Consider the following 22,760-nt stretch of genomic DNA (forward strand, 5'->3'; position numbering starts at 1 on the left):
TGTTTTTCACAGCCTGTATATGTACACATATAGGTTCATAGTTTCATAGGTAGATACTAGGCTTTCTGCCCTAGGGCATTTATAAGCCTAGCCAGAGTGTATTTGGCTTCCGCCTCCCTATTATGTTAGCCTACTGTGCCTCTGTAAAGTAGGTCACAGAAGGTACCCTTTTAAGATTAGTTTACTGTGCCTCTGTCTAGCAGGGATACAGGAGAGATCCCAGGGGTGAATTTGTGATTTCCCATCCACGCATCCAAATTTCGCTTGAAGAGGGTCAGCGAGGGGCTATGTCTAACATGAATTGGGATTCTATTCCAGAGTGAGGGGAGCCTCTGGGAAATTAATCTGTCCCTCCAGCATGTCGTATTTATTTTTGTGCTGAGGTTTAGGTCCCTGGAGCGTGTAGCTCTAAGGGACTTAGATTTTTTGAGCTGGAGCATGTCCATTAATTCTGGGTTTGACATGGCTTTGTACGTCAGGCATAGATCGCCTCTGAGTAGGCGGTAAGCAACTGAGTAGAGCTGGAGTTTCTTTAGTCAAGCTGCATAGGACATCTGTTTGTAGCCCATGATCCTCTTGGTGAGGTACTTTTGGGGTCTCTCCAGTTGCTGCAGGTGTTGGGTAAGGTACATCCAAAAAGGGGCATTGCATTCAATTATGGGCCTGATGAGTGACGAGTAGAGGGCCACAATGACCTCTCTTGATCTAGATGCGAGCCCTTTCGTGATAAGGTGGGCTATATAGAAGGTCTTTCTAACCACTTTGGCAACGTAATTATCAAAGGAGAGATTACTATCTACGTTGGTCCCCAAATCTCTAATTACTTCTTCCGTACTTAATGGATTACAACCTATGTGGTAATTTGTGGGCACCTTGTTTTTCCCAAAGGGGATGACTATGCACTTTTTAGCATTTAGCTTGAGGCCGTGGCTCTGGTACCAAGCATCCGTCTCTGTGAGACCCTTTTGGTGGATGCTTGTGTCAGCTGGAGATTCGATTATGGTCCCCAGTTTGCAGTCATCTGCGAACTTTGTTAGCCATAACCCCCTGTGTTAGCCTGAACTTCAGAGAAGTATATACCGAACAAGAGAGGTCCCAGAACTGAGCCCTGTGGGATGCCACTTGTAACTGGTTTGGATTCGGACATGGCACCTGTGATTCTGACCATGTGTGTTCTATCTCTGAGCCAGTTTGCAACCTATCTTGTGATATAGGGGTTGATATTTAAGCTGGTAAGCTTATTTATGATGCCTGAGTGGGGTATTGTGTCGAAGGCTTTTGTGAGGTCCAGGTAGGCTGTGTGGACTACCTTGCCCTCATCTATGGCTTTGGTAACTGCTTCAAAGAAATCAACTAGGTTTAAGAGGCAAGATCTGCCCTTAACAAAGCTGAATTGGGTAGGGTCCAGTGTCTGGAGGCTCCCAATGTCTTTGTTTATGAGTTCCATGATAATACGCTCCATAGCTTTACAGACCAGACTAGTCAAGCTTATGGGGCGATAGTTTCCGGGGTCCGTTGTGGCACCACCTTTGTGGAGTGGGGCCACTGTAGCTGTACGCCATTCTTTGGGTACATATCCTGTAGTAAGGCTAAGTTTGAACAGTGACTTAATGTGAGGGTTCAGTTCTTCTTGGAGCTCGTGTAAGACACATCCTGGGACACTGTCCGGTCCCATAGATGCTGTGTTTTTTGCTTTGGAGAGGGCAGCTTTCACCTGTGCATATGTGATGTCAGGGAGGTTACATTCAGTTGGGATAGGTGTTTTCTTCTTTGGGGGGGGGGTTTGCACTGAATCTGTCTGCCAGGATGTTGGCTATGTCAGTAGGTTTGGTATATTTTGTATCATTATGCAACAATTCAGAGCATATCTGGGAGTTTCCACCCATGTTCCTGACATAACTAAAGAAGGCCTTGTGATTGTCTTTAGTGTCTAGAGCAATTTTTCTTTCGAAACTGGCCTTTGATGATTTTATGAGGGATCGAAGTTTCTTGCTAATACTGATCAGAGATGCCTTCCCTTTTTGGGATTTTGCTCTGTCATGTAGTAGCTTCCTCCTTCTGTTGTATAGCTTATTTATGGCCGGGGTCCACCAGACCAATCTCCTGTTTTTGGAGGAGTGAGTCTTGGTTTTATTTGGGATAGCATGATCCATGCATTCCTGCAGGTGCTCATAGAATGCATTTGTAAAGGATTCTGTGGATTGGGCTGTATTATCCTCTGGCCCAGGGGCTTTGAAGGATTCCACCTCAGTCTTGAGAAGTGCAAAGTTGGCTTTTGAGAAATTCTTTACAGTGATTCCCTTGGCTGGGGGTGGGGACAGGATATGGATGTCCAGGGAAATTTTTTTATGGTCTGATCTTACCAATGAGGGGTTTACCTCTGGTGTGGAACATAGAGTCCCCATGTTGGTGATGACCAGGTCCAATATGTTGTTCCCTCTTGTGGGAGTGGTGACCAGTTGTTCCATTGCTTTAGAGTTTATAAATTCAAGGAACCGTTGGGCGAGGGTGTTTGGGTTTGAGTAGTTTTCCCAGTCAGTGTTTGGGTAGTTGAAGTCACCCAATAATATAGTGTTTGGAGAGACCTTCATATTCTCCAGTGTTCTCAGGAATGCCAAGTGGGGTTCCTGTAATAGGGAGGATGTTCTGTAGCAGGCTACAAACTGAAAGGCAGTTTTGCCCACTGTTAGTTGCACATGGATGGTTTCCGATGCTTCGTGCAGTGCCACTAACCTGGAGGTGTAGGTATCTTTGATGAATATAGATACCCCCCCTCCTTTTGTGCTTCGGTCTGAGTTTTGGGGCCAAAACACATGGTATGAGTTATAACCTGGTAGTACTGGGGTGCTCTCAGGAGCCTTGAACCAGGTTTCTGTTACTGCACAGACATTGATTTTCTCCATACTGAGGAGAGTCTCGAGTGCGTGCATCTTGAGGTTTAGACTTCTGGCATTGAGTAGCATCACCTTTAGTTTTTTTTATCTTTGGGTTGTCTATGGAGGTGGGTTTGTCCTTTGAGCCTTACCTCAAAAAGGCACTATGGGGGTGGCAATTGCCTTGGCCAGTATACGAAAGCCTAAGGGTGACAGGTGCAAGCCGTCCCTAGCGAAGCAACGTGGCTTGTCGAGCATGTCAGCCCAGGCTGACAGACACTGGATCCCCTTTGAATGACACCAATACTTTAGCCAGTTGTTGAAACTGATCATTTTGTCTTTATACTGTGACATCATTCTTGGTGAGGGCAAGATGCTACTCAAGGTCAGGGTCATAAAAGCCTGGGCTACATGGTCAGAGAGCTCCTCTATGTCTCTTTTCATGTAGTCCAGGGAGGTACGTCTCAGGTCATTCACACCAGCATGGACAATGACGGAGTCATACTTGTACTTGCTTTGGAGTGACCTTAGTGCTTGCGTTATGTGGCGGATCCTGGAACCCAACAGGCAGCTTACAGTGACCTTCTCCTTGTTCAGTCTGGTGAGCGGGACGTCAGTTTGCCGGACAATAGAGTCCCCTATAACAAGTGTATTTGGTGTGTTGTTTGGCCTTAAGGGCTGTGACTGTGAGGCACATTGATTTTGTGAGATATGTGATTTGTGGGTATTGTTGAGGGGTGGCTGTTGCTTGGATATCTGCTTAGGAAGTCTTTATATCCTGCAAATACACATGCTTTTGCAGTGCCTCAGCAGCTCAGTCTGTTAAATGCCTTGCATGTAGTTCAGTTTGCCACACACAGTCCTGAGTTCGAATTCAGTGTTGTGTTGCACTTCAGTTACATTATTGTGAAGGCAGCAAGTACTGACTAAGTCAGTCAATCTTACTTCCTACAGGTTACTGCAAATTAATTAACTGCTACCCAGTTTGCAGAACAAAGGCCTGCAAGCAGAGACACAATGTAAATATCCATATAGCCTACTACTCTGTTAGTTGCACTGTTGTATAACACACGTACCTTATGTGCATGACCCAATTGCACTGTATAGAATACCCTTGCTCTGGCAATGCCATAATGACAGGCCTGATACAGCTGACACAGTTACACATGCATCTTGCTATTCACCAAAATTTTCACACACACCCTATGTGTTGTAGGCTGCAGCAGCAGGTACTGACTGTAGCATACACAGCTGTATGTGAAGGTAGCTGCTACAGACCTACCATACCTCCCAACCCCCTATAACAAGGGATCTGATTCTGGATACAGCCATACTTAATGGGGGGTAAAGGCCCACAGATAGGGACATGTGTAACAGTTTGGCCCTACAAAGATAGCAAATTGATAGAATAATAACTATTGCAGTAGCATGCATGCACAATGATTGACAGTGCATTGCCTGATGACCACAATGGCATGGGGCACTGACCACACATACTGTATGAGGCAAAAGTGTGGACATGCATCATAAATCTCTACAGTGGATGCTGTTTGTACCTACCCTCTACAAGGTTGTAGTCTCCACACCTCAGTAATGTCCATCCCAAATACTAAAACAGGGGCCAAGGCCTACATGAAGGCCTTATATGTTGCACTGTGGTGGCATGCCATTGGCTAATGATAGTGCAATACAGCTGTTTTGGTTGCAATTAGTAAGTCTGAGTCACAGAATGGTGCAGGGGCAATTAGCTGGTAATGAGCAGTACCTTACAAAGGCAAGCAGCTGGTTATGGGGAACAGGTCTGTGTGAGACTTAACACACACAGACAGTCTATTATCAAAAATTACTTGAAGCAAAGTTCAACAAAGGAGTACTGCACTCCACCAGGTATGTAATAGAATTCTACATATAACAGGATGCAAATGGGAGGTTGGAGGTATGGGGAATAGGGATTATAGCAGTAAGCCTGCCTTAGATCTATGAGGGTGACATGTCATTGATACTCTGCTGTCTTACACCTACATGCATGCCTCTCAACTGTCCCTGATTTCAATCACATCTCTGTCCTTGTCAGTCTCACCTACAATGGTCAGCTGTTGTAGGAAAGCTAGTGAATTATACATGGTACATACTCACAATAAGGGAAGATGTACACCCCTGTAACATCAAACGATGTACTGTAATTTACCTCCTCTGATTCAGTCCATGTCTCACATGATTAGTTCTAACATTGTAAAACAGACCCCGAATGTCCCTCATGTTCTCTGGTTAAGGCCCTGTGTCTGTTGATATTTGTTCCTGTTTGGTTGAGAGCTATGACTAACATGCCTATCAACCTCCTACAGCAAGATCTCAGGACAAAGCCATAATTAATGGGGTGGGGGGGGGCAAAGGCCCACACTCATGGTACATATCTGAGAAAGTGATACTAACTACTACTGGCATATCATTTTCAATAAAGGTGCACTGGCTATGTTTAGTTCTATCACATAACTGTCATATTGCATATCGTACAGGTGTATTGTGCTGGCAACATTCACTGGATGTGGCTGATGTGCATGTTATAACAGGCCTGACTTGTCTGTGTATGTTGTTGTGAGTTTGTCTGTTGTGCATAGGAGCAGAGATGTGAAGATGCGGGACTTGTAATGGAGTTGTGGATCCTCATCTGTATGAGTCTGTGTGGATTACCACACATAATAGTGCAGGTAGTAATGTACTACTGTTCGTTTGCTTCTCACAGGAGACTGGGGGGGTTGGAGTGTGTCACTCTCACAACCTGATGTCAGTGTCTCATCAGATGCTGATGGTGATGGTGCCCATAGTGAGGCACAGGTGAGGTTGTTAGTGGCTGAGTCTGTCCCAGAGGTTGACATCCCTCTTTTGCCCCCATTGTCACTGCACACAGTATGCCTACACATACCCAGTCCCCAGAGTTCACAGATAGGGGACAGTCAGAGGGTGGTGACATTGAACAGGACAGTGTGTCAAGTATGGCTTCAGTGAGTGTAGACACTGGCCATAGCCAGCAAGCTGGCAAGGTCCCACACAGACAAATTGACAGGGGTGCTTGTAGGGGTACTGCTGTCCATCCAGCACCTGTTGTAGGTGTCATGTCATGGGTCACTCGCTGCATGTTTTGGTCCATCAAGTAGGCACAGGCATATTCTGAACTCAACACCAGATGGATGCATAGGGTTATGGATGCAGCACAATCTGACATCTGTGACTGCCTCCACAGCATTGGATTCACCATGGATCAGTTTCCTGCTGTTGTGGATAGACAGTGGAGTGAGACACTGTCAGATTTTGACAACAGGATGTCTATGCTGGAACATCTGGTTGGAGTTGGAAGTTGGACATGTGGATGAAGGTCAGAAACACCATCTGCTGGGAGTCCACATGGCCATGCAGCAGTCATGCTCCCATTCTGGCAGTTCCTACAGCGCTACAGAGGGAAGTGTGCTGTCCACACCATGATGTGGAAGGCCATGGGTATGTGGTCCTGGGTGATCCCCTGTGGTACACAGTCCCAGTATTTTGCAGTCACCATCAGGTACTGGCACCACATCTGACCTTGGGCATGGTGGTGCCACTGTTACTCCTGGCAGAGCTAGTTCACATGTTCATGGCCAGAGATGGTGAGCTGTCCACTCTACCATGTACAGTCCACAGCAGTCAAGCATACACATGTGTAAGACTAGCACTGGGCTTGACTGTGTGCACACACACACACTTAAATGCCACTGTTGCATACAGGTCACCAACAAACACACATAATACCTCTCCATGGCCCATCTAACCCGCACCCCTTCTTGACTCACACACATGCTGTCACCTGTTTGGCACAGCCTAGGCCTCTGGCACCCCCACAGCACACCCTGTACATGTGATGATACCTATGCCACATCCCTGCCATCCGTGACATCGATACAGGGAAATGCAATAACGTGTCTGATGCACAGGGTGACTATATTACTTTCATACCTCTTAACCATACTGAATTCCTAAGTAAATACCAGTTTTGAGGGCAAAATATTGGGGTGCCATGAGTTCCTGAGTGGCCTCTTTAATTTTTGAATTTCCCATGGGTTTTTTGATTTTTTTTTTTTGGAACTGTTCCTGACATCATGTGCAGGGTGTGCATGATGACATCGGCAAGAGTCAGACAACACACCATTTCTGCTTAATTTAAATTTAATGATCCACGGGTTTTGGCAGTGCAAGTTCACACAGGCATAGCACTTCTTTCCTCCCCTGGCTCCAGGTAAACAAAAATACTATGTTATTAATTCTTTCGGAACAGTGTACTGCTGTGCAGAAACTTAAGTCGCATTTTTTCACAATGCTATCAAGGGCTTGTGCATTTCTGCAAGTGTAGCTTTTACAAGGTGCATTTTAGTGTGTGTAGTGTACTTCTCTCACTCAGTTCTTGGGAATAGAATGGTCTTTTATTTATGTTCAGGGAATGGTAGTGTTAGTTCCTTTACATTTTGAATGTTTTTGGGAAAGGTAGTGCTAGTTCCTTTGTTCAAGGTTCATTTTACTAGTGTGAGGATGGGAAATGGAATGTCTCACAGTTCCTGGCAATGCTAGGTCACATTTGGAATGTCTGCTCTGCATTTTACAATGTCTTGCTGTGTCCTTTACATGTTTGTGTGGCAGTTCCACTTCGCATTTTGAATGTCTGCTCTGCATTTTACAATGTCTTGGGCTATGTGTGTTTATGTATTTTGAATGTCTGCTCTGCAGTTTACAGTGTGTGTGTGTGTGTGTGTGTGTGTGTGTGTGTGTGTGTGTGTGTGTGTGTGTGTGTGTGTGTGTGTGTGTGTGTGTAATGCCTCAATTGGGTATAGGGTTATTCAGACTCAAACCCTGTACCTTAGGTACAAAGAGCAAGAGCCTAAATGCTCTACCCATATCACCACTCATGATTCAAGGAGTTTTTTCAACTGTCCAAAGTTTCACAAAATATTTTGCTTATACTTTGGTCTTCTCTTCAAATTTGTGGTTTTCTGGCAAATCAGTGAGAATTGAATTCACTAAATAATGATAACCATTTAAGTTTCAGTCTTCCTATCTTTCAGGAAATGCATGGTAACACAAAACATTCTATTCTAGCAACTTTCTAAGATTATACAAGCAATGTTTAAAATGGGTCCCTGGTTTGGGCCTTTTTCCCTCCAACAAATTTTGGCTTTTTCGTGCTGCATAGTTCTTCAGGGGAGAGAAGTTTAGTGCTGCTTATACCAAGTCTGTTTGTGTTAGTAGCACAACAGGTAATATACTTGCTTTTGATATAGAATGCTGCGGGTTCTATTCCCACAGTATGTAGATGAATTGCTTAATCTGTACTGTGTTGTACTTTAAAAGGAGGTGGATGCTGCAGTCCTGAGAATTTTCTCTTTATCAGTTTGCCATCCATTCCCTATTGCAATATTACTAGCATATCAGTTTTTAATGTAACATTGACAATTTATTCTTCTTCTGGCTTGACTACTCGGCTGAGATCTGAACCCTATAGCTGTGCCAGTGGGGAGTCTTATTGGGGATATGGGGAGAAAGGGAGAAACCAGCCCCAGACTGACTGTGATCTCTGTGTGCTCTTAAGGGAAATTGTACTTTACTGTGTGTGTACTTGTTATCCTCTCAATGTGGATGCCCTCACTGGTACTTGTCGTGAGAATTGAGGCTCCATGATTAATGAGCCAGTGCACGGGCGTCACATATTAATTGTTTGGCAGTGGTGGGATATCCACATCAAATATTAATTGTTTGATAGTGGTGAGTTAGCCACATCACATATTAATTGGCTTGTAGTAGTGTGAATAGTGAATTCCTGTAGCTTGTGTACAGTGATCACTGAAGGTGTTTTTGTACTCTAAATCAGCCATGCAGTGAGCATTCAGAGGTCAGATCACAATTGTTTTATTTTGCCAGGTTAAAGGACTGGTGCATACAAACCTGACTAAGGCAGACATGATTGCAGCTTTGGTCCCAGCTGTATCAGAAAATAGCAACCAGGAGAGAGATGAAACTGGCCATGGAGATGTACAACACATAGAGAATGGACAGCTCAACTTTTCTACAGAGGACTTAAAAATCTATCCAGAGTTAAAGAGACTTGAGTTGGATGCCAAACATTTAGAAATAGAAGCAGCAGAGAGACTGAGGCATCTAGACACTGAGGAAAATGAGAAACTGTGATGTCTGCAGGCTGAGGAGAATGAGACATTGCTATGTCTGGAAGCTGAGGAGAAGAAGAGGCAGAAGCAATATGAAAAGGAGATGCTGACTCTTTGCCAGAGTCATGGAGGTAATGGGGAAGCGAGTAACCGGATTCCAGAAGCACAAAAGTTCAGTAAATTACTTCCACAGTTAACAGAGGGGGATAATTTTGATAGTTTCATTCATATGTTTGAGAAGGTATGTAAACAGTATGATGCTGACCAAAGGCTCTGGTTATGGTTCTTGACCCCTTTACTCCATGGTAAAGCTGTAACTGTGTTGCCCAAGTTATCTGATCATGATTTTTTAAACTACAATGCTGTAAAGAATGGTTTGCTAGAATTCTTTATGCTAACACCTGAAGCTTATAGGAAAGTGTTGTGAGCATAAACGCAAGGCAGATGAAAGTGTGTGTGAATATGTTGATGAACTAAGCACCCATTTTCATAGGTGGATGAGTGGATGTCAGGTCACCATTTCTGAATGGCTGGCATACCTTTTGGTGAGGGAACAGGCCCTTAACACTTTGTCTGAGGACATGAGGATCTGGTTAGCTGATAGACAATGCTCTACAATAGATGAGTTGGGGAGGAAGGGAGACCTATACCTAGCAAGCAGGGCATCCCTGCACAAGAAAGGGACACCCAGTGCTGCTCATGGGTCTAAGGGAACCCATGGGGGGCAGTCCAGACTGCTCCAACCAAGTCCACCAGTAGCAGGGGAAGCCAGTAGTCCAGGTACACATCCAGGACATAGGGTTAAATATTTTGAATGCAACTAGTGGTGCCATCTGGCATATAGATATCCACGGAGGCAAGGTGGGGAATGAAAGGTGAGAGAGCCAGTAAGTGAGAAGGACAAAATGCCAATAGTAGGTTGTCTTGAGACAACAGGGGTACCAAACTACCATCCTGCAGATGTCCTGAAAGGAAAGGATTTTGATAAGGCAGTACCATGTGTTAATACAGTTACAGGTAGTCAAGCTTGGAGACAAGCATGTGGGTCTGGTAACCTGGGGGACACCAAGTCAGACCTCATACTTGTAGCCAGGACTAGTGAGGTGGTTACTTCAGGGAGGGAGCTCCTCTGTAGCAGTAAGACTGAATGTGAACCACAGATGCTTTTGGGTACTGATGTTCCCTTGGATAGAGATACTGCAAAGGCAGAGGTGAGTAGTAGTACCCAGGCTGACAGTGAGGCACTGCTGTCAGAGGATACCAGACTTCCTGTGGAAGAGGAGCTGGGAAGGGTTACAAAGAAAGAGCAGAGTCAGGCTCAGCTCTCAGACCCTACATTACAAGGACTGAGGCAATTAGCTAGTGAGGCACCTGATTTTCAAGGGAAGGGAGATTCTGTATATTGGGACAAAGGGTTACTGTATAGTGAGTGGACCCCTGAGGGAGGACTTGAAGGTGAGAGAATACAGCAGTTGGTAGTGCCTACAGCCTACCATCTGGCACGTCTAGCCATAGCCAGTGATATTCCTTTGCAGGTCATGTGGGCATAAAATGTACAAAGAGACGTATTATGCAGAACTTTTATTGGCCTGGGATTTCCAGAGATGTAACAGGGTACTGCAGGACCTGTCAGCAGTGCCTAAAGATAGGCAAGGCAGGAGACAAGGTGAAAGCTCCTTTGATGCCTTTACCTGTGATTGATAAGCCATTTCAGAGGGTAGCTATGGATATTGTGAGGCCTCTGAGTACCCCAAGTTCCACAGGGAAAAAGTATATCCTAGAGGTAGTAAATTCTGCTTTAAGATGCCCTGAGACAGTGGCCTTGTCCTCCATTGAGGCAGAAAAGGTGGCAAATGCTTTGTTAGAGATTTTCAGCAGGGTAGGTTTCCCAAAAGAAATACTGAGTAATACAGGTGCCAATTTCATGTCAGACCTGCTGGCTTGTCTGTATAAGTACTTTGGGGTGAAAAACCTTAAGACCACCCCCTACCTTCCCCAGACTAATGGTCTTGTTGAGAGGTTAAACTCTACACTCAAGTCCATGCTACGGGCATTTGCTGACCAGTTTAAGAGGGGAGTGGGACAAATACTTGCCCATCTATTGTTTGCTTACAGAAAGGTACCCAGGCATCCACAGGTTTTTCACCATTTGAATTGTTGTATGGGCATAGGGTGAGAGGTCCTCTAGACTTAATTCGTGATGAGTAGGAGGGCAAGTGTGAATCCCACAAGGAGTCTGTTGTGGCATATGTCCTAAACCTCAGGACAAGGCTCAGGGAACTCATGGGCTTGGCCCAGGAGAACCTGGCAGAAGCCCAACAGCAGAGAAATGTCTGGTATGACAGGAATGGTCGAGCTAGAGAGTGTGCTCTAGGGCAGGAGGTAATGGTTCTCTTTCCTGTCAGACAAAACAAGCTGCAGGCAGCTTGGGAGGGACCCTACAAGGTTGTAAGAAAGGTCAGTGATGTTAACTACATGGTGGAACTGCTAGGCAGGAGGCAGGGGCAGACACTGTACCATGTTAACATGATGAAACCTTACCATGATAAGGAGGACCTTATGTTGAATATTTGCAGTGGATTGCAGGAGGAGTCTGAGGGAGATTTAGTGACTGATCTCTTCAGTGGAAGGGGTAGCAATATCCCAGCAGCTATCTCCTACCCAGGTTTGAGAAATCCGAGCAGTGTTACAGGAGTTTGGGGACATGTTCACTGGGAGACCAGGGTGCACCCACCTGGTGCAGCACCAGGTGGATACAGGAACCCAAAGGCCTATTAGGCAGGCCCCTTATAGGGTGCCAGAGAGAGTCAAACAGGCTCTGAAGGAGGAGACACAGGAAATGTTGGAACTAGGGCTAATTCAAGAGTCCAACAGTACCCGGGCCTCCCCAGTGGCGCTGGTGCCAAAAAAGGATGGCAGCACCAGGTACTGTGTGGACTACAGGAAATTAAATAATCACACAGAGTAAGATGTTTACCCCATGCCTAGAACAGATGAAGCTCTAGAGCAGCTGAGTGGGGCTAAGTATCTTACCACCATTGATCTTGACAAGGGTTACTGGCAGGTACCCATGACTCCCACTGCTAGAGAGAGGTTAGCCATTGTGACTCCTTTTGGCTTGTATGAGTTCACAAAGATGCCCTTTTGGATGAAAAATGCCCCAACGACTTTCCAGAGGCTGGTAGATCATATCCTAGCAGGAGCAGGAGATTTTGCCCTTGCTTACATAGATGATATTGCCGTCTACAGCCATTCCTGGCAAGTGCACCTTCAGCATGTCAGGGAGGTGCTGGGCAGACTACAGGGGGCAGGGCTGACCATTAAGCCCAGCAAATGTCAGGTGGGTATGGCAGAGATCTCCTACCTGGAACATAGAGTGAGGAGTGGTAAGATCAGGCCAGAACCTACCAAAGTGGGAGCCATTCAGGCATGGCCAGCCACTGTTGCCAAAAAGCAGGTGAGTGGATTCTTAGGGACAGCAGGGTACTACAGAAAGTTTGTCCCTATTTATAGTACCATAGCTGCTCCCCTCATAGACCTGACAAGGAAAAACAGACCAGATAAGGTAGTGTGGACCACAGCATGTGAGCAGGCATTCCAGAAGCTTAAAGAAGCTTTGGGAGGACCCCCTGTGTTAGCCAGTCTGGATTACAGCAAATAATTTGTTGTGCAGGTGGGTGCTTCACACCATGGGGTGGTGGCTGTACTTAGCAAGATTTTTTTAGAGGGTAAAGAGCACCCAGTGGTTTATCTCAGTCATAGGCTCCAACCAAGGGAGGAATGATATGCAGCTGTAGAAAAGGAATGTCTAGCCATATTGTAGGCACTGTAGAAACTTTAGCCTTATCTGTATGGAAGGAAATTCACTGTAGTTACAGATCACAGCCCCCTAATATGGTTACATTGAGCTAGCCAGCAAAATTCCAAGTTGCTAAGATGGAGTCTAGGGTTGCAAGCATATGATATGTCAGTGCAGCACTGCAGTGGGGTTAGCAATGCCAACATAGAAGGGCTCTCAAGACAGGGACTGGGGTAAGTTATACACAGATAGAGTCAACCCTTTCAAGCAATGTTTCACAAGGGTCACTTGAAAAACTAGCATGAGTTCTCTGGGGGTGTGTGAAAAAACTGAGAGGCTTCCAACCCAGCAAGACAGAATTTTGTAAATAATTCTATGTCATTGTAAATATTAATATGAGCCACAGGCTGGTTTCACAAATGTAAGAAAATGTGTGCTGTGTTGAGCTTCAAAAATGTAATCACAGTGCACCCTGCTGGAAGAAAGCTGATAAGTAAAGACTTTACGACTGTTTATGATCTCAAGCTCGGAGACAGGATGTCTGAGCTAGAAATTCTTTGTGTTGTGCTAAGACAGAGATAAGTACTAGGTTTCACATGTAAAGTGTCTTTATTGCTCTGGCTTCCTGGTGGGTACAGATTAAAGAAATGTTAATTTTTGAGTTCTGTTAGCCTGGGAACTAAATCAGAGAAGAGACAAGAATTATGTAATCGGAAATGACTCAGCAGTACTGTGTATTATCACTTTAAGGACAGAAAGAAAGAATAGCATTTTGTATTTGTCTTCAGACCTGTTAACAACTCACCAGCAATGTAGTTTGCTCTGTAAGTCAAGTTATTTAGATCTTAGGATTTCTCTTAGAGATAGATAGAAATATAGCCAGATTTGTCTAGCTGTTTTCTATGTTTATGTCAGCCTGTCTTACAATATTGTTTTAAAGTATTTTCCTGTGATTTCCGAACTCTCTGTTATCACTGTGTTGAATTGATGAGTAGTGTCTTGTGTTTTTATTATTTATTATTAAATATTTTAAACCTTTTACTGTGGCTGGTTTGTGTGTAGAGATATTTAAGCTCTTAAGAGCACTTGCATATATTTGGTGACACTGTATAGGCCACTCCCAAATAGCCTTCGAGTCTTAGTCACACTTACCAATTGGATAATAATAACATTGCACAGTAGAATTGGACATCCTTTGGTAAGGGCCTTTATAATAGCTGATAAGGGGAATTGGTAGCAATCATTACTACTTTATAGTCTGGGCAGAAGGGGGCATAGCTGGAGAACCTGTGCCAGCCTTCTCCTGGAGTGTCTGTGTGTCTGTATATAATTCATATCTCATAGTGTGTGTGTGTGTGTGTGTGTGTGTGTGTGTGTGTGTGTGTGTGTGTGTGTGTGTGTGTGTGTGTGTGTGTGTGTGAGCTACTTGGACAGGGACATGAAGCACTAGTTGGACAGAGAGGGTGCTGGAGGTTTTGGGTTGACCACTTGGCTGAGATATGTACCCTATAGCTGTGCCAGTTGGGAGTCTTATTGGGGATCTGGAGAGAAAGGGAGAAACTAGCCCCAGACTGACTGTGATCTCTGTGTGCCCTTAAAGGAAATTGTACTTTACTGTGCGTGTACTTGGTAGCCTCCAAATGTGGATGCCCCTCACGGCAACTAGTGGTGAGGATTGAGGCTCCTTGATTACTGGGCCAGTGCATGGGTGTCAAGGGTACATGAGTGCAAGTTATGGCACCCAGTACCTTAGGGTAGTGTGCTACATGGTAGAAGTGTTGCATACTTTTGGCCCTCACCTCAGGGTTGAAGGGAAAATAATTGTGCTCACTAGCATGTGGTAGTATGACATCCAGGAACTGGTGGAGTACCCTGGATGCTGATGACTATGGTACCCCCATCATGTCCCTAGTTGGTCTTTAGAATGTACCCATAGCTTGTATCCTAGGAGATACACATAGGTTCATAGGTTCATAGGTTAGTACTAGGCTAACTGCCCTTGTGAGCCATTTTAAGCCTAGCCAATTATCCCCTGTGAGATTCAAACCCTGTACCTTGTGTTTGTAAGGCAAACACCTCAACCATTAGGCCACCCTCCCAACCAACATACCTTAATTTACACTGGGATGGGTTCCCCTCAGTTGTCTTTGGATCTGAGTTGAGGATGGCAGAGCTCAGTGATTTTTTTAGCATGTCCCTGTCCACCCTGTAGCATTCTACAGTCTCCAGCTCATGTAGCTCCTGGAAGGTTACCCTGGGCCTAAATACACTTCCCCTTCTCAGTCTAGGCCTATGGTCAGCATCAGTAGCAGCAGTATTGACTTCAGCATCTAGCACATACATATGTAGCAGACCTGCAGCAGCCCCTAGCATTTCTTCAGTTAAAAGTCCCAAGTCTGTACTCCAGTGGTGCAGACTATGAGAATGAAATCAGATTGTAGGGTTTCTGCAACCTTTTTAATGCTCTGCTATAGGTGCAGCCTTTGTGATTGGCTACTTATGATGCATTCCAGCTGCCAAGTACATCATTAAGGACTGTTACTGACCCAAGTTCAAGTGGAACAGGGCTCATCAGTAATTAAGATCTCATTGCCTTTCTCAGCCAATTTTTTTAGCAACCTTCCACATTCAGCAATGCTGTGCACCATGCAAACACATGCTGTGATGGTAAGCAATACTCAGCAGCCACTATACATGCCCCCATGGAAAGTGATGCTCAGCACGATGGCACACTGTGCAAACAAGGTCAAACATGCTCAAAATTGTGCCCTGAAAGTAAACAAAGCTTGGCAGCCAGTGTGCACATCCCCTTGTTGAGCATAACAATGTGCCACACAAACAAGTGTCAATGTGCTCCAATGAGCTTAAAAGGATGCAGACACAGCCCCTTTTGATGTTGGCTACCTCTTCTGTTTTCACCAACATGATCCTCTGCCTACCCAGATGGGATCTACGGACACGGTTACCCATTTTTGCTATTCAGCAACCCCAGCTCATTTGCATAGGGATCAGCGCACACAACCTGGGAACTACATGATTCCAGGCCCTTTCTCATTAGCAACCACAGCAGTCTACCATTGTACATACTCCACATAGGGTCCTATAATGCATTACTGTAACATAGTACTAATTTTGTTTTTACACTTTTTAATTTTTTTTTCTTAACAGCATATTTGCGTACTGCGGCACACTGCATAAACATGATCTGATTTTATATTTGTAATTATTTTCCATTATGTTTTGGACACATAGTGGATAGTTTTGCAGATATCCATGTCAGCTATGCTGTCCTTCTTACTGCACTTTTACAGAACCTGTTCCGCTGTTTAACATCCTGTACATGGAATTTTTCTGTGTACATTTTGGACACCAACATGAGGTCTGCAGGACAGCTTATCTGCTTGTTGGATCAGTCTACCACCCTCATTTGCATACAATTCACCTGCTTATGAGGTGATTTGCATGCCAAAGATACTTCAGTTTTGGCATGCTTGTGCATGTCCCTCAGCTCTGTTTCCTGGATTACTTTCATGTAAGGAGTGTCCCACTATGCCTACATGGAAAATAAGTCCATGCAGGCTTTATAAAATTCCCCCCATTTTTTTTTTTTTTTATTGGCAAGTTGTTTTCTACAGAAACAACTACAGATTTATTTTCTGATTTATAAATAGTCCACCAGTCAATTAAAGTGTCTACATGTTCCCATAACATATGCAATGTATCTTTTCATTGTGTTGCTTTTCTCTACCCACCCATTTAACTCTTTATTACCTTTACAAACTATTAAACTATAGACATTGCCAACAAGCTCAAAATTAAATAAATAAATAACTAAACACCTTATGGTCAGTTATATTTACATGAATAAGGCAGAAGAAATTAAAGAAAAAGAATCTGTATCACAAAATTGATCAAACTTGGTGGATAATCTACCTCTATGATAAGATGTCCTTATGTAAGGTCCAAATCCTCTGATACTAAGGGATCTCTGCTACAAGGTCTAACTCTTAAACATTTCTAGTCAACATTTTTTCCTAGCCAAAGCTGGCTTTTTCTTATTCAATACCAGGATAAACTAGATCCCTAAATGTGAACAAATACCTATTCATACCTTACATTTTCTTAGTCTCCCTTCTTCACCGACGTCCTTACTTGTATCAATTTCCCATCCCTAGCTTTCTCTCTAACTATACTATAGGCCTGATGTTCTCTTACGTTGTATTGCAATTACTGTTTGTATTATACTAACTTCCCTTTCATTTCTCTATAAAATGGCTAAAATTACTTTAACTATTAAATCATTGTCATATAATTTGCATCTGTTCTTAACCAATGTTTTCATATTATGTCTAATTTGGTATAATTATTTAAACAGTACTTATTTTTGTTTAGTTATTTTTAAAGACTGTAAACTTATTATTCTTAAAATGTTTTGCAATGCTTTTTAGATTTTCTCCCCTGGCCTACACTGAAAATGGGCTCCTACCCAGTCTGACTTTCCCAGTAATCAAATCTTAATAAATAAATAAACAATAAATTCAACTGAGAATAATATCATTGTGCAACAGTCGATGGCCATTTCTGTGATGCCTTTCCTCTGGGCCAGTAATCAAGGAGCCTTAATCTTCACCACTGACACCAGAGTGGAATATTCACTTAAAACAAAAATAGATACACACAGTATTTTCAGATGCAGCTCTCTGCACCAAGTACAATTTCCCTTAAGAGCACACAGAAAGCACACTCCAGCATTGCAGCTGGACTTAATCTCCAGCCCCAAATAAAACACCACCTTTCTCTCAGCACAAATCAGAGTTCTGTACCCCTGTTCCAAGTAGCTGACACACACACTTTTTGAGGTTTAACTTACACACACACACATACACACACACACACACACACACACACACACACACACACACACACACACACACCTTGGAAAGACTGGCACAGATTTACCCATTATGCCACCTCCACCCAGATTATAAGGTAGATTCACTGGCACCAGCCAGCTTCTTTAAGGCTCTTACCAGAGTACCCAATTACTCTTAGCAAAATGAATACCTATACAAATGGTAGTGTTAACCAATTGGTAAGAATTTCACTTTCAGAGCATGAAGCCACAGTGCCACCAAATAAATGCAATTACTCTCAAGGGTTAAAATATTTTCTAAAAGACCAGCCACAGTAAAGGTTATAGACATATTTAGTAATAAATAATAAAACAGAAAACATGAAAATACTGCATATCTATTTACAATAAACCCCAGAGTTTCAGTTTACATAAAATATAAACAATAACACAGTTGGAAAGACTCATACAGATACAGGAAAATACTTTTAGTTAATCTCACTATATTTTCCTAACTGACTGACGAATTACTGATCAATAGTTAAGATACCTACGAAAGCAAGGCAAGATGAAGTGGATGTGTTGTCTTGTCAGTTCCAAAACAGAGTGCTGAGTATCATCTGTCAGATCTCTCACTAGTATCTAAATACACTTTCATTGCTGGCTACAGAATGACATCACATATAGTCATCTGATACTGTGGTTCCCACATGACCCCTTCACTGGAACTTGAGTCACGATTTGGCACAGATGTGTCACAATACACAGCTAGATCTTTGCTAAAGCTTATTCTAACATCTGCAGACTGTAAAACAATTCCAACCCTTTCATCCTTCCTGCAGAGACTAACCAGCCATTCTGTGGTACCCTGGGGTAGCAATTAGTTCACCACTAAGGACAATAGGAGCAGGATCCCAGCCCAGACATTGCATTCCTGGCTAAATTCAGGCCTGTTAGATAAAATATTTATGGCCTAAACCAAGTCATTTAATTTCAGGCTATTGATTCTAAGATTAGCTGGGCTGAGCTTAACCCCTTCCCTTCCAGCATATTCTATTCACATATACACACTTCACCAGTTACAATACAGTCTGACAAACGTGTATATTTCGAAACAGTCACCGTACTTAACAAATAAAAACTCAAAAAAAGAAGGCAGGAATAACCCAAAAAGTGCTATTGAGATAGGTGATGTTAAACATGCTTTAGATAAGCATTATAAAACCAGTGGTTGCTTGGTGCATTTTTCATTTTTTTGTCTTAGAGGGAATATCAAATTATTAAAAATTTTTGATGCAGAAGGAGAATTAGGTTGGTGAGAGTATTTGTGGCAGGTAAGATTAAATGCCTGCTTTCCACCAGGATTAAACAACAGGGATGATTTTGTAGCCTATTTAAAAAGAAAAGGGCTGAAGCACTGATGTAATTATTTTGTTCACATTGTTAATGCTCAAGATGTGATTGGTGTATGTATTATTTAAGTTGTAAATTATGTTTTACACATTATTCAGTCTGAGGAAGTCATTACAGGTGGCAAAAGTGATTACTGTTTAATGTGGTGTTCATTAAATGCTTTTTGGGTTATTCCTGACATCTTTATTTTTTTTTTGAGTTTTTACATGTATATTTTTTTTATGTCCAGCAGGACCCACTGTTTATGCATTTTTAACACATGTAACTTTGCAAATCAGTTTGATACTCAAATGGCATAAACTTCTTTACAAAATTCCAGCTAGTTATGCTGGTAAATGTTACACCTGCACTACCATACTTTCTCTGGCATAGCTGGCACCACCTCATATCATCACAGCTCTCCCACCTTTGAAGACTCAAGCTAGTTTTTCAAGTGACCCTGGAGAAATGTTGCTTGAGTGGAATGAGCCTGTGTGGGAATACAATAACCCATACCCTGTCTTAACAACCCATTTACATTGGCATTGCTGACCTCACTACAGTGCCGCACTATCATTCTTATGCCTGTAACCCTAGGCTCCACCTTAATAACTTGGCATTTTGCTGGTTGGCTTGATGCGAATATGTTAAGGGATTTTGGTCTGTAACCTCAGTGAATTTCCTTTCATACAGATAGGGCTGGAAATTTTTGTGCCCATACTATGGCTAGGCATTCTTTTTCTGCAGCCGCATAACATTCCTCCCTGGGTTGGAGTCCACAGCTGAGATATACAACAGGATGCTTTTCTCTCTCTGAGGAAACCTGATTGATGTACAGCCCCTCACCTCATGGCTTAAAGCATCCACCTGCACAACAAATTCTTTGCTGTAATCTGGACTGGCTGACATGGGGGGAGCCTCCCAAAGCCCCTTTAAGTTTCAGAATGCCTTCTCAGAGGCTGGGATCCATACTACTTTATCTGGCCTATTTTTCCTCATCAGGTCTGAGAGGGGAGCAGCTATTGTACTATAATTGGGAAAGAACTTTTTATAGTACCCAGCTGTCCCCGTGGATGCCCTCGCCTGTTTTTTGGTAACAGAGCAGGTCATGCCTTAATAGCTTCTACTTTGGTAGGTTCTGGCTTGATCTTACCACTCCCCACTCTATGCCCCAGGTAGGAGATCTCTGCCTTACCCATCTGACACTTACTGGGCTTACTGGTCAAGCCTTCCCTTTGCAGCCTGCCAAGGACCTCCCTGACATACTGAAGGCACTCTTGCCAAGAATGGCTGTAGATGGCAATATCATTCAGGTACGCAAGGGCATAATCTCCTGCTCCTGCTAGGATATGATCTACCAGCCTCAGGAAGGTTGCTGGGGAATTTTTCATCCCAAAGGGCATATTTGTGAGCTTGTATAATCTGAAAGGAGTCACAACAGCTGACCTCTCTCTAGCAGTGGGATCAGGAGCATCTGCCAGTAGCCCTTGGTCAGATCAATAGTGGTCATATACTTAGCCCCACCCAGCTGCTCTAAAGCTTCATCTATCCAAGGCATGGGGTAAGCATCTGACTATGTGTGACCATCTAGTTTTCTGTAGTCCACACAGAACCTGGTGCTGCCATCCTTCTTTGGTACTATCACCACTGTGGAGGCCCAGGGAGTGCTGGACTCCTGGATTACACCCACTTCTAACATTTCGGTATCTCCTTCCTTAGAGTCTATCTAATTCACTCAGACACCATGTAAGGGGCCTGCTTGATAGGTCTTTGAGGTCCTCTATTAACATGGGGCTCCACCAGCTGGGTCCACCCAGGTTTCCCACTGAACATGTCCCCAAACTCCTGTAACACTGCTCAGATTTCTCAAACCTGGGTAGGGGATAGCTGCTGAGACACCACTACCCCTTCCACTGAGGTGTCAGTCCAAGCCTCACTGAGGAGATCAGTCACCAGATCCCTCTCAGACTGCTCTTGACACCCACTACAAATACTTAGCACAAGGACCTCCCTATCATGGTAAGGCTTCTTCATGTTAACATGGTAAAGTGTATGCCCCTGCCTCTTGCCAAGCAGTTCTGCCATGTAGTTAACATCACTGACCGACCATACCACTTTGCAGGGTCCTTCCCAAACTGCCTGCAGCTTATTGTGTCTGACAAAAATGAGCACCATAACCTGCTGTCCCATAGCATACTATTGGGCTCAAGCATTCTAGTCAAACCAGACCTTTTCCTTCTGTTGGGGTCTTGCCAAGTTCTCCTGGGCCAATCCAATGAGCTCCCTAAGCCTTGTCCTGAGATTTAGGACATATGCCACAATAGACTCCTTGTGAGATTCACACTCACCCACCCACTCATCATGAATCAAATCCAAGGGCCCCCCTCACCCTATGCCATACAAAAACTCAAAGGGTAAACAAATCTGTGGATTCCTGGGGTACCTCTCTGTTTGCAAACAGCAGATGGAGCAATATTTGTCCCACTCTCTCTTAAACTGGTCTGCAAATGCCTTTTAGCATGGTCTTTAGTGTAGACTTTAACCTCTTCACATGACCATTAGTCTGGGGGTGCTGTGGGTGTCTTCAGGTTCTTCTCCCCACAGCACTCTCACAGACAAGCCAGCAGGTCTGACATGAAATTGGCACCTCTGTCACTCAGTATTTATCTCAGGAAACCTACCCTGAAGAAAATCTCTAACAAAGTGCATGCTCCCTTATCTGCCTCAATGGGAGACAGAGTCACCACCTCAGGGTATCTGGTAGCATAATCTACTACCATTAGGATATATTTTTTCCCTGTGGAACTTGGGGTATTCAGAGGCCCCACAATATCCATAGCTACCCTCTGAAATGCCTTGTCAATCACAGGCAAAGGCATCAAAGGAGCTTTGACCTTGTATACTGCCTTGCCTACTTTTTGGCACTTCTCACAGGTCCCACATTACCCTGTTACATCCTTTGTAATCTCAGGCCAATAAATGTTCTGCATAATATGTCTCTTGGTACACTTTATGCCCATATGACCTGCAAAAGGAATGTCATAGGCTATGGCTAGAAGTGCAGATGGTAGGTCCTGGGCACTACCAACTGCTGTATTACCTCATCCTCTAGTCCTCTCTCAGGGATCCACTCTCTATACAGTAACCCTTTGCTGCAGTATACAGACTTCACTTTTCATTGAGAATTAAGTGCCTCCTTAGCAACTTCCTTCAAACTTCATAGTGTAGGGTCCGAGAGCTGAGCCTGTCTCAAATCTACATTTGTGACCCTTCCCAGATCCCCTCTCACAGGAATTTTTGTGTCTTCTGACAGTGGTGCCTCACTGTCAGCCTGGGTACTACCACTCATCTCTGACCTTGCAGTCACCCTGTCCAAGAGAACATCAGTACCTGTCAGCAGCTGTGGCTCACCTTCAAGCTCATTGCTACAGGGTAGCTACCCCCCCCCCAAAATAGCCACATCACTATCCCCATCTTCAGGTATGGGGTCTGTTTGGGTTTCCTGAGGCAATCAGACACACATGCCTGTCTCCAAGCCTGACTGCATGCAGCTCGATGCAGACAATGTACTGTATTATCAACATCATTCCTTATCAAGACATCTGCAGGGATATCATCAAACACATTTACTTGGTTGCTTCCTTTTCCACCCTCCCAGT

The sequence above is a fragment of the Protopterus annectens genome, chromosome 5.part1 (genome assembly GCF_019279795.1).
Source record: "Protopterus annectens isolate FY-2018-M chromosome 5.part1, PAN1.0, whole genome shotgun sequence".
Classification (NCBI taxonomy): domain Eukaryota; kingdom Metazoa; phylum Chordata; order Ceratodontiformes; family Protopteridae; genus Protopterus; species Protopterus annectens.